At 46.0% G+C, this 12,163-nt stretch overlaps 1 protein-coding gene and 1 long non-coding RNA gene across 2 annotated transcripts in view; one reads left to right on the top strand and one right to left on the bottom strand.

The window, feature by feature from the left end:
* The window catches only part of MAML3 (mastermind like transcriptional coactivator 3), a 620,107-nt gene that overhangs the window by 116,308 nt on the left and 491,636 nt on the right, over positions 1-12,163 (top strand). The gene's annotated exons all lie outside the window — the stretch shown is intronic.
* On the bottom strand, positions 4,825-8,187 carry LOC129392234 (uncharacterized). Its single transcript, XR_008617763.1, has 3 exons — positions 8,066-8,187; positions 7,333-7,463; positions 4,825-5,690 (listed from the first exon to the last, which is right to left on the bottom strand). It is a non-coding gene; the product is annotated as an uncharacterized lncRNA (long non-coding RNA).

Raw genomic sequence — 12,163 nt, 5'->3', positions numbered from 1 at the left:
AGCAGCAGCAAGTTGGTCATCAGTATGGTGTAGTGGTTTGGCACCCAGCTTCTAGACTCGGACTGCCTGAGTTTAAATCCTCACTCCATCATTTACTAGCTGGTTGACATTAGGACAGTTTCTTAACCTCTCTAAGTTCATTTCTTTATAGGAATAATGATCAGGCCTACCTTATAGAGGATTCAATGATTGTACGTGTTACCTGTTAGAACAGTGCCTGGCACACAGTCTGTGCTCAATAAATGTTAGTTACATTATCAGTCTTTATGGCTCCTCACAGGAAACTAGAGCTCATATTATAGTTTGCTATTAACAGGTCCATGTTCGTGTTTCTGCCATTTACTACTAAACCTAAAGGTCAAATTACTAAGAATTTTTAATATCAGTTCCTTGCTCTGTCAAATGCAAATAATACTACTTCATGGGTTTTGTGAAGATTAATGAAATAATAGGCATAAAACACCAACAGTAAGGCCTGTATGCTGTTGAGGCTCAATAAACGATAGTTATTCTTATTAGGTCCTGATGGTCTGGTAGAGCAGAGCTGTGCTGTAGAAGCTTCTGTGATGGGAGAAATGCTCCATATGCGTGTTGCCCAATATGGCAGCCACGAACCACTTGCGGTTGTTGAGCACTTGAAAGATGAAGAACTGAAGAGCTAAACTTCTAATTTTATTTAATTGTAATTAATTTTTTAAATATCCACATATGGCTTGTGGCTAGTGTATTGAGCAGTGCAGGCTGGGTGGTTCAGGCCTCATTCTGTCCTCGCCATATGCTCCTCCTGTCTGTGCCCAAATCACGTCCATCTTGTTACCCATCAGTATCTATCTGTACCAGGGTTGGACAAGAATGAAGAGAGGATACAAAACCCGACTTTGGCAGGTCGGTAGTGTGGCATAATAGAAAGAAGAAAAGTCAGTGGGTCTATGGGGACCATCTCATTCCAGCTCTGCCTGTTATTCTTGGGCAAGTCACTTAACCTCATCTTCAGAAGGAGAGAGTTGATACTGACATGACTTCAAAGCTCCCACACGTCATGTGATCACCAATGGGTGAACGTAAGAAATATCACACAAACTTAGATTATTTGTTAGGTGCTATGGGTCGCATTTAGCTGTGTTTAGTGTCTCCCAGATTTAAAGGTGGTGTATTTAAGTGTTAGCATACAAACTAAAATAAGTGAATAGACAGGGATAAAAAAGAAGTCAAGGTCAAAGGGAAATTAACCTTGGGGCAAAGAAGAAGGACTTTGATTAAAAAAGAACATTTGTCCTGTGCCTATATGTGCTCCTGCCATATCTTTTTGCAGATATACAGCCTTCCAACAGTGTGGGTGAGAGTGGACAGTGCCGGGGAATGTCTGACTGGTAAACACTTTGGATATATAAAACCCATAATATGATTTCTTGTCTCCAGCTGAATACAAACTGGAAAGGAAGTTCTGTGAAACAGATCTCCTAGAATCCACCTGGGTAGAAGGAGCTCAGAACAAGGAACCTGGAGGCCCATTTTCCTTCTCTGGCTCTGTGACTAACCAGCTGGGTGACCACACTTAATCTGGCTCACTTCTCTGGGCCACAATTTAATCACCAGTGCAGTGAATTGGTTGCACCCTACTCCTACAAGTGGGGAAAATCTATGTTTATGCTCAGAGCCCTAGAAATCTCAGAGATGCTTTTCTTTACCAGGAGCCAAAAGCATGAGAAATTACAGCAGCTAAGCCAGATAACAACCCCTTGCCCCAACTCACACACATACACATAATTTTAATCTGCTGAAGATCAAGTCCATGCCCTGTGGCATAACTTCTCAGTGTCTATCTGAAGCATCTACTTGTGAACAATAGGTGATAGGATTCCACTTGATTATAAGCATAGTTCCAACTGATTAGCCTTGACAATACCCGAAGAGTGGTCTAGATTTTTTTTTTAAACAGACAGTAATTCCTCAGACTTTCAGGGCAGTGGTGGTTGTGTATGTGTCTGTGAAGGCAAAGTGAGAAACCTCACCACCTGCTTCCAAAAATGGTGAAATAGAATACACACAGTTGTCACCTGGGATGAGCTGGTATTAGCAGGAAAAAAACAACAGTGACATTCAGAACAGGAAAACCAGCAGTTAAAGAAAGCCATCCAGGATAATTGAGTTTATTAATCTATCTGACTTTAAATCATCTTTCCTCCATCATACTTATAGTGTCTAAGTCCACAGGTTGTTTTGAAACTCGGCCCCTCCTCCTCTGTTCCTCTCCCAAGGCTGCTATGTGATAAATAGCTCTCCCTGCTCTCTTCCCCTCCCCTGTCCACCATTTCTTCTCACATTCCTCTCTAGCCATGTCGATTCTTTCCTGAGAGAAGGGTGGGAATCTCTACTCAAGTCCACTTGTCTGGACCCTGTGTCTAACAGCAAGAAGTACTGGTTTTAGAGACACTTAGGTAGTGATTCCTACACACACACACACACACACACACACACACACACACACACACACACACACACACACACACACACCTTTCTCAGACCAGAAGTCCCTGGAGGCAGTACTAGCTGGACCTTGACTCCTAATAACATCAGGATGAAAGTGAATAGGCTATAAAGCAAACCAAGTCCACTTTCCGTAGTAAGTCCTGCTGCTTCATGGCTTTGCAGAGTCCTCTGGCACCCAGGTTGGTTACAGTAGACACAAGAACAATCTTCCCTGCAGTTTCTGCTTCCTGGTGACAGCTTGTCCCACCAACCTCCCTGGTTAGGAGAGGATCCTTCTCCTTTGTTGGGGCCATTATGACCAAATTTATGGCTCTTTTATTAGGTTGGCAGGTGCTTTAAGTGAGGGAGGAAAGAAGTGGCCTGATTTGCACATAGTTTCAGTTCAGGAAACAAGGAAGTGGAAGAATTTATCCACAGTCATTTTCTGCTAAAAGCTTGCAAAATTCTTCAGCCACCATTGAGAAGAAAACTTCTCGCTGCTTCAAACCTAGATTTCTGGTACCTTAAGGCTAGAAGGGATTTCTAGATCATGAAAACTTCTACTGGTAGGGGAGGGGGCCTAGAGAGAGAGAGGTTAAATAACAGGCCCAAAAGATCACACATTACAAAGCTAGTTAGGAGAGCCCCAGGGCCGAGGATGGGGTCAACTGATTTCCCCAGGTCTTACCTATCTCTCTCTCTCTCTCTCTCTCTCTCTCTCTCTCTCTCTCTCTCGCTCGCTCTTTCTCTCTCTCTCTCTCCTTGATCATCTTCAAAAGGAATCTTCTTTGGTGGGCCTAGGAAAAAACAGTAAAGCTCTGAAAGACGAAAAGAAGATTGGCAATCGGTCTGCTAGCTTCCCTTTCTTTCTTTCAAGATATTCAGCATTCTGATTTTGCCCAGAAAATGGAGAAGAAAAGAGAATCAGATAACATTTTAAACGAAACAAAGCAAATAAAGAAAACTGCTTTTTTAAAGAAAAGTATGTGGTGTGTGTGCGTATGTGTGTGTGTGTGTGTGTCTCCAGGGCCATGTATCATTTTGGAGTAAGCTAATTAAAACTGTGAGCGGCCTTTGCATTAAGAGGCACATAGAACAAGGCCTTCTTTACCTATTTCAGTCTTTAAAAACCTTAAAAATTAGTGTGAGGACAAATGATTTACTCTACCTCAGACACTGGGTCTCTGCTCTGCCCTATAGACTGTGAGATCATCCCATTTCCTTTTGGCTTCTCTCAGCTCTCTTGCCAAGTCGTCTGTCTTCCATTATTAGTCATCCTAATAAACACTCCTAATAAACACAAATCCAGGATGCTACTTTTGGCTCCTATGCTGCTTTTAGGAAAGACTGACACCTGCATTAACTTTGTAATCTGTCCTGGAGAAACCCAGCTGAGATCTCTAACATATTCTGTTGCAAGCTGCAGTATAACGGACCTATTTGGTGTATATTCTCTTGTTAAATGGAATCTGAATTCCTAAGTGAACTAAAAATACTTAATTATTAATAAAGTACCCCAGGGATTGGTGACATTTGGGATGATTTTATCACGCTGTAGATATTGAACGACATAATGTGTATGGTGGTATCCAATTCAACTTCTTTTGTTTAAAAGAACATTCCTTCCCAATTCGTTTTGATTTATATGCCACGTGGATTAGTCCCTGACCATCCAACTCCGGGTGGACATAGAGGGAATTTCCTGAGGAATGGGATGGGGCTGAAGCTGGGGCAGTGCAGGGAAGACCAGAAAGAGGCACCAAGGACCGTCTCCTGAGAATTGGAATTGGTTTGGGGTAGATGGCAAATGAGGGACTTCTATTCAGGTAGAGGCAATGGTGGCCATGGATGGAAGTTTCTGGAAGGATCACAGGTCCAGAGAATCACAGGACTAGGTGCCAGGCTTCCAGTTTTGCACCAATTTGCTGTGTGACTCTGAGCACATGACTTAACCTCTCAGGGACAGAGTTTTCTCATATATTTGGAAAGGATAATTACATGCCCCTTAGCTACCTTATTTATTTATTTATTTATTTATTTATTTATTTATTTTTGGCTGTGTTGGGTCTTCGTTTCTGTGCATGGGCTTTCTCTTGTTGCGGCGAGTGGGGGCCACTCTTCATCGCGGTGCGCGGGCCTCTCACTGTTGCAGCCTCTCGGTGCGGAGCACAGGCTCCAGACACACAGACTCAGTAGTTGTGGCTCACGGGCCTAGTTGCTCCGCGGCATGTGGGATCTTCCCAGACCAGGGCCCGAGCCCGTGTCCCCTGCATTGGCAGGCAGATTCTCAACCACTGCGCCACCAAGGAAGCCCCCTTAGCTACCTTATTGAATTGCTCACAGTATGCATGAAAGTACTTCCAACAATTAAAGCGCTTTATGAAGAATATATTCAAAGATGGGGAAGAAGGAAATAGCATTTACTAAGCACTGTCTATGTACCAAGTGTTGTGTTTGATACTTTTACAAACATGAAGTCAATTAGTCTTAGCAAAAAAAAAATCTGAGATAGGCCTGATTACCCCATTTATAGGGGAGAAATTTGAGGCTCAGAGCTTTTGCTTTGACGTCACAAAGTGGTGGAGCCAGGCTGAAAACCTACAGAGATAAGGTATGTATTTGGGTACACAATATGTAAAAGGAAAATGGGTCACAACCTTAATTTTTAAGTAGAAATGTTAAGTCAGCCTAAGGTTTGGTTGACTTATACATGATATGCATTATCACAACATATGAGCACTCATGTGAAATTTTAATTATTTTGTCATCAGCCAGTTATGATATTAAGGAAGGAAAATCTCTAAGTATAGTGTCAAAAATCGGTTATTAAACAAAGTAAACATTGAGGAGGTCTTGCCATTAGGTTGATATGATCTTGATCTGTTAGTGCTGGATGGACCAATCAGGTGGAGCTTTCACTCATCACTTCCTTGTTTCTGGCACATCTCTGTGAGTTTCTGCCCCCAGTGGTAACACTTGTCTTTCCTTCATTTCTGCTCAGACCCTGGCTCTGCCCAGGTTGGTGGAGATCCCGTTTGCACTTAGATGCTTTGTACACTGTGGGTCCTGGTTTGCAGTGTTTGGCCTGGAGATGAAGTTATTGATGGCTGTTTATGAGAGAGACAAAGTGGAGGAGGGCTTGGAGCAAGAGACCAGAAGCCAGTCCATCACCTTCTCCCTTGATGACCTCGCTTCACCTCTTCATGCTTCAGTTTCTCCATCTGTTGGTGGAAAGAGTGATACACGATACCTGGCTCTCAGAGTGTCAGGAACATCTTTGTAAAGCACTGAGAGATGCTCTAAGGGCCCTGAAAGACTTCATGCTTCCCTTTACTTGGTCAAGTAAAATCCCATCTGATGGGCGAAAAATTACAGACCACATATATTTTTTAAATAAGCAGATGATCTTATACCTGAAAAAGTACTTGCATTTCTTTATCAGTGGGTGGCATACCATGAAACCCATTTCAATGACAGGGCCTAAATGTTTGTTTAAAAAATAAACAAATAAGCCTAAGCATGTACAAGATGCACATACAGCTGCTAATATTTATACCAGTTTACTTTCCTACTACAAAATGCATTTCAACTACTTTTAACATTCTTAGTGTGATTGTTTTCACCACACACACACACACACACACACACACACACACACACCCACAGCCATGGTAGATTAGCAGTGAGATGGTATCATCCTCCCCATTTTATAGATGAGAAAACTTAAACCAGGAGAAGTAAATAGATGGCCAAGTCCACACAGATAATTAGGGGCAAAGTTAGGAAAATAATCTAAGTCTCCTGTCTCAAAATCTGGCGCTTATCCCTCTCAATCTCATTTTTGACAATTCTGAAGACTGAACTTTTTCCTCTTCCTGTTCTTGCACATCTTTTGTTCTCCACTCATTGATATAACAGGGCTGTAGGTGCCTTCTCATGCTTCTTCCCTGGGAACGGAGCCCTTTAAAGCCTGATGTCCTCAAGCAAGGTTTGCGGTAAAGTGAGAGCTCAGACATGACTGCTTGTTAAGCTTGTTCCTCATTGCCAGCCCGAAGAAAAACCTGCCCCAAATCACATTACCCAGTCCCTGGGACCTCTCAGCTGCTCTCAGTGGGGGAGCCAGTCAAGCTGCACCAAGTCATAATCAGGCTGAAATAGCCGCGTCGTGATGCTCTCACAGACACGCGTTTGCTTTGTATGTGCTTCTAAAGTGTATCCTGACTTAAAAATCCAAAGGGAAAGTGTGGGTTAAACACCAAAAGATCACTTTAAATGGTATTTTTTTCTTCCTGTGGGGAATTCAATTGCAAGGATCATCAGAGACTGATGAAGAGACACAGAAAAGCCATAACCCCATTGTTTACTCACATTCAAGAGTGACTAGCTCCCTGCATGCCCTTTGCCAATCCAGGTTGCTTTGAAATTCCTTCCAAGGAAGCACCCCCTGGCTGGTACCACTCTGCCAAAAAGTTCTACTGAGGGTTTTAAATAGTGAGACAAAGAAGGCTGCGAACGGGAACCCCGACAGGACAGCCAGCTAGCCCGCTGTGGCCGCCCGTGGTCCGGCTGCCGAAGCTCAGACAGAGAGGACAAGCCCTCTTGAAGATGCTCCTGTCTGCCCCGCTTGAGCTGCTCCTGCCAGGGCCAGCATCCCTGGGAAACTGCCCTGTAGAATGAGCAACTCCTTTTCGACAGCAGCCTCCCAGCGGCTCCCCAGCTCCGTGGCTGCCGCTGGACGTGACAGAGCAGCCGGCCCAGCCTGGCTCGCCTCGCGCTGCTGAAGACCCATTGGGAGCCCAAGCTGGAAAGCACAGGTGGGCAGAAGCCACGTGGCAGCCCCGGGTGGCACGCCTGCCCTCCTACCTGCACGGTCTCCTCCAGCTTTGGGTTGATGGGGTGAGTGATCTGAGGGTCGGATGCCCTTCCCAAGCCTTATCAGTTTCCCCTCTTCTTCCTGAAGAGCCCGTGCACCTTCACCCATCCTGAAACCCTGCCTGGAAACAGAACAAAACAGAACACTGCGGCTGGCCCATCCCCCAGGAGCCAGAGGGCCAGATCTGGCCCGGAGCCAGGCTCTGAAGAAACGGCGGAGGGCAGAGAGAGGCGGTGGTGGGGCACAGAGCCTCGTGTTACACATTCAAAGCCTAATTTTGGATCAGAGTCATACTTGTAGCCAAGCCTGAAAGATCGCCGAGGCCCCCAAATGAACCCACAGCTCCGAGGCGGGTCCTGGGCGAATCCTCAGCCCTCGTGCCCACTTGCTACTCTCCTTCGTTCGAGAGGCTAAGTCAGGCTTGTTTGGATTTTCACTTTAAATGAAAAAGATTTTTGATGTTTTTTAATGTAAAGTTTTTTTTTAAAGCAACATCAGTTGTCTCTTTGCCTCCTGCTAGCTGAGGGCAGCGCACATTTCCCACCCCCATCTCGCTGTCCGTGTTCGCCTCAGCTGACATGCTCATGGGAAGCCGGGGTCCCTCGCGCTCCTTCCCCCCCGAGTTAGGCCTAGGACACAACATCTGGCTTCGAGGTGACACCGGCACAGACAATAGGCCGTCAGGGCACGGGCAGCCTCAGGTGACAGAAGGAAGGTGCTTACCTTCCTATGAACAGTAAAAACGACCCTCTCTGGACATGGAGGAGAGAGGATACAGCTGGCCTCCGGGAGCGACAAGAGGGACAAGGGCTGCTCTCTCTCGTCTTCCAAGGGTGTGGGCACTTCCTCTGGAGGATCTGCTGCTGCCAAGAGCAGGCTGTTGCCTCCCTGGAACTCGGGGTATCAGGATGCTTGTTTGCAGAGCTGGCCGGCCAGCAGCCCGTAGCAGCTGGTTGTAATTATGCATTGCAGCTTCAGAGGAAGTTGCTGGCTGCGGGAGCTCGTGTTGGGCCTGGCTGCACACTGGCTGCCGGGCTTAAGGGAACAATAGAGATAGAAGCCGGTGGCAGCAAGGGAAGGGGAGGAGCAGGACGAGGGTGAAGACAGGCAGAAAGAAATGGCGCGAGCTGTTCCCACTGCTGCCGGGGCTGGATCTGGAGAAACCCGTGTCTGCACTCCGAGGGGCCCTGCTCTTATTCCCAGACTTGCAACCAAAGTCTGTGCCCCTCTGGAAGCAGCCCCCAGACTTTTTTTTTTTGAAAGCTGTACCTGCTGAGCACTGGATTTCGAGAAGTGTGCCTGGCTGACATATCAAATAGCACTCCTCAGCCTGTTTAAGCTAAATTGACTGCATCTTTGTAGCAGCTGGCCACAGGGAAAAACAAAAGAATTCATGATGAAGAAGGCAAATCTCTCCTGGCTAGAAAGTACGGCAGCCACAGCAGCAGTTAAAACATTTCAGTACCAGGCTAAACGCTGTGCCCAGATGTGGACATCAGGTGGGAAAGAAAAAAGGACAACTTTACAGGGGTGAAATGTGGGTTAATGAACAAGTTGGTTTTTCTTTTTTCCCTCCTGGATGGAGAAAAACTTGTTAATGTCTGGTTCCTTATACTTTCCAAGATTTCTTCAGTGTTTCCTAATTAGAACGTGGCTGGAGAATGAACATAGGGGACGGGGTGGGACACAGGGGTGGAGGACTGCCTTCCTGCCGCTGTGTCTGGAGCCCAGCCTCACATCAGCAAGGACCTCCCGTCACACATACAGACACTCCCACCCATGTCTCTCTGCGCTTCCTTCCTCCGGTCCGTCGGGAGGTTGCCTACAGCATCCACACGGCTTGGAGTCCCCAGCAAAGTACTCAGAATCCGGTTTTTGCCAGCTCAGGGAACAATGTCAAGGCCCACATCAGAGCAGCAGACAGGCCTGAGATTCCTGTGGCCCCTTGATGACCCCTCTCCACTCGTACAGCTCCCGATTTAAGTCGCTTTAAAAGGGCAGGTGTCTTACCTGGTGACGGGCACCCTTGATATATAAAAGTGACAGCCCCACGCAATGACACATGATTGGCTTGGGCTGGTCAACGAGGAGTCCATTTCATTACCTTTCCCCCTTGTCCATTGCCTTGCACACGATGGCTGGAAATGCTATCAGTCAGGACGTGTGAATGCAGAGAAGTGCCAGCCTGTGTGTGGGCATTGCGGTCTTGTTCCCACGTGAGTAATGGAAATGCACGATGACACTCTTCTCTTTGGGCCTGATTGCTAGAATCCCCTTATTGCCTGGGTGGGGGTATTATGGTGACGGGTGGAAAGAATTTTTCTAGTAGAATCCAAGTAGGCAATATTTTTTCTTCCTTTTCCTTCTCTTTCTTCCACATGAGGTTCTACATTTTCTACACACACACACACACACACACACACACACACACACACACACACCTAGAACCATGCCGGTCAATTCAGTAGCCGCTAGCCATTGATGGCAATTTAAATTAATTAAAATTAAATAGAAAATTCAGTTCTTCAGTCATTCTAGGAATATTTCAAGTGCTCTGCAGCCACATGGGGCTGGGAGCTACTGTACTGGACAGCACGGAGTTACAAAACATTTCCATCATTGCAGAAAGGTCTATCAGACAGCCTGTCCTGGAGCATCTATTTTCTCGTGTATCTTAGGACTCCTCTTCCTTTCACAATCCTCTACCAATAATTTTTACAAAGGTGAAACTGTTTTTTTTTTTTTCTTTAACGACAACTTAAATCAAAACTAATGAACTCCCTTTAGGTTCCTGAGGGAAAGTTCCCCAGCTACTGTGGTGATAGAACCTTGTCAAATAGTTGAACAGGGTGTGGCATTGTAGACATTGAAAGGACCTCAAGTCAGCAGGATTAGTCTCAGGCAGTCCTGACCCTTATGTATTCCTGTAGAGAATTTTCCTAGACAGTCCTAATCCCAGCTAGAAGAAGCTACTACGCTACTAGAAGGCTAAGCTATGAGTCAAGAAAGATACCAGGGCATCTCCATAAAAATGTGCACAATAAATAGAGAGTATAGCTCCTTTAGAACTACAAGGTAGACCACACGACAAGTTCCTGGCAGCCGGGCTTTGAAGTGGATGGAGATGCACAGAGCAATGAAGCACTTTGATGCAGCTGGAAGCACCTTCAAAGCTTCCAGGGGGAGAGATTATGGCAACTACCTGTAACTGGCTGTTCAGGTCCTTTGTATGTGTGTTGGTGGGGGTAGGGACTGGACCACACAAAAAGTAAACAAATAAACCGAAAGCTACACTGGAAGCACTCTCCCCAAACTAACTGCAAGCAAAGGAAACAAAGGATAAGCTATTTAATTGAACACTTTTGCTGGAAGATTAAAAATTGCACCCAAACTTTTATTTATTTGTTTTATTTTCTGACTTAGAATAGAACCTGTTGGCAACTAGTAAATCCTTTTAATATTTAAAAATCTGTCATTTCAGTTCTTGTTTTGCAAAATTTCCCAATCTGTTTTCTTCTCATCTTGCATAGGAATGATACACTTAGCATCTGATGAACAAGTCAGACAGCATGAATACAGACTTTATCCTGAGTCTCCCCCAATTTAGTTGAAGGTAAAAGTGTCCAAGGTGCAGGCTCCATGACCATGTTATTATTCACAAATTCTCATGAACTTTTATTCTGCTCCATTGTGGTGAGGGTATGGGTGGGTGACAGCGTGTTCCTGGAAGCAGGTGAACAGGATATCACCAAAGTCGCTTTCTTAGTCCAAATTACTTTGTCACAAAGCAGCTGTGAGGTATTATAGCCACAAACCTGGGCTACCAACTGGCCTGATTTTCCCATTTTTCAAGGAGTAAATGTGGACCTGGCCGTGATTGAAAGTGAAAGCTGAAACAGGGAGGGAGAGTAGGAAAGAGCCAAGGCTTGTCAATCCAGTTTGGAAAGTTCTAGAGGGTAGGAGTTAGAAATGTATTCAAGCAAGAGATCCCAGCCCTTTCCTCCTGACCCGCCGTGGGGAGCTTGAGTGGGACTGGGGAAAGGAGTCCCGTTGAAGCTTCTCTCTCCCGATCAGTGAGGCAGGGAGACAGTCTGACAGATGCTGCCAGCCTGGGTACCAGTAAAACCTGGTCCCTTTCAACCTTCTCCCATGTCCTGGGCTGCAGACCCTGTCTGGGAGGGAAGCAGCTCCAGGTGTAAGCAACACCTCTGATAGGGCGGTTTGGCCACACATCCTCAGGCTACAACTCTGTTCTCTTCTTACACTAGAGGCATCCTCCTTTAGCTGGGGCTAGGGCGGGGGGAGGGGGAGGGGTGAAGCTGGAAGCTGTCCTCCAGCCCGTTGCTGACTGAGGCAGCCCCACTGTTTCACCCAGAGAGCAAGACATGGCACCTTAATCCTCGATGAGCAAATCCTCTGAAAGCGAAGCCCCTCCATAATGAAGCTGGCTGTTTTCTTTTTCTTTAAGTCTTCATAAATCATAGGCGCCAGCGTTGGCATGAGTGCTATGGCTCGGCAGCAAAGCTCCCGCTAAGCCACACAGCTGCACGGGACAAAAATACCTCGGTGAATAGAGCATGTTTGTCCTGCATGGTTTGCGGTATAAATACGAAATCAGCAAAAATGCAGGGGTTCCCCGGCCTCTTGAGTCTCATAACCCTTTGGCTGCCTCCTCTCTTCCTTCTGCTGCCTTGTGTCAGCCACTTCCCCACTTCCTTGCTTTTGTTAAGGAAGAGAAGGGTGTCATCGGCGTCACTGACATGTACTGATTGTCAGATTCGTCAGCGAGCAACACTTCAGTCTAAGAGAGTTTTAGTCAAT

This window comes from Physeter macrocephalus, chromosome 7 (genome assembly GCF_002837175.3).
Source record: "Physeter macrocephalus isolate SW-GA chromosome 7, ASM283717v5, whole genome shotgun sequence".
In the NCBI taxonomy this organism is placed as follows: Eukaryota; Metazoa; Chordata; class Mammalia; order Artiodactyla; family Physeteridae; genus Physeter; species Physeter macrocephalus.
Note: the sequence above shows the minus strand (reverse complement) of the source record. Positions and strands in the feature narration are given on the sequence as shown.